The following is a 1270-nucleotide window of genomic DNA, read 5'->3' on the forward strand; positions in this document are numbered from 1 at the left end:
TCGGTGAAAATGAAATAAAAATTTTCCCGTTTTGAATCAGTGACAAAAGTATACTGGACGATGGAAATAGCGAGTCAATTGTCCACGTCAAAGCAAACATGCCAGTATATGTTCATATGTACATATATACAACAAAAAAAAAAAAAAACACAAATTCATAGTTAAGTTAGAAGATACGACAGCATTCGAGAAATGGCATTCCACCACGCCCCGTTTGTTTCCATCACCTGACAAAATGCCAGAATACCAGATTGTCTGCTGTTAGCTATTTTTTTTATTGTTTTATATATTTTTTTTTACACTTTATTATTTCATACAAATCTAACCAAAAAATGTACAACCCTAAAATGAAACAAAATTTCAACTCAAACCTGAATATCTTAAAACGCGCTTTGTTTTTGTAAATACTTCGTGTATCTATTATAAAAATCACGCATCATATATCGCTAATTCTTTATTTCCAACAAAACGTTAGTGTACACATCTCTCAGTACACTTGCATGTATGAAAATTATGTATATACTCAGAGTCTTAAATTGATATGTTTGATGTGTTTGCCTTGAGTTGCTGTGGGATTTCACTCGTATTAACTCTAACACGTAACTTGCTACCACATTTCTCCCAGTGTAGTGACTTCACTTAATACTAATACCTAATATTTCATACAGTACACCAATACCACACACTACGCCTACCCTTACACATTATCTAGGACTCCATTGAATATACCAATACCCTACACTACATCTGCATTTACATTACTAGATAGCCTTACGCTTATATTCAGGATCCCCCATACAGTGAGCACATATATTTACATATTAATAATTTGGCGTGATGAGGGCTATGCAAACCACTGTCGAGTGTCGATACTATTTTAGAAAATTTTTTGAAAGTATTTTTATGCTATTTTCTCACCACTTGAGCCGTGGACCTTCGGTTAGTTAGGCCGCACACTATTTCTACGCCACGGCCATTGCCGTAATACACACGTAAGTTATTAGTACTAATTAATTTTTGTGATCCTTTTCATATTATCAATAATGTGGCTGTAAGAAAGAGTTGAGCTTGTTCCAAAAAAAAATTTGAAATAATATCAGTTCAGTCAGTTATCATGCTTGATCACTTTGACAAGATCTTCTTTCTGCCACCCACTTAAACGAAAATACTTGCATATATTTGCAAATATTTATATACATAAAATGGCGGATATATGTAATTAATACGGCATACTTATGTAGGAACATATGTCAAAAGAGATGATAGAAAT

Source organism: Eurosta solidaginis, chromosome 3 (genome assembly GCF_040869045.1).
Source record: "Eurosta solidaginis isolate ZX-2024a chromosome 3, ASM4086904v1, whole genome shotgun sequence".
Lineage (NCBI taxonomy): Eukaryota > Metazoa > Arthropoda > Insecta > Diptera > Tephritidae > Eurosta > Eurosta solidaginis.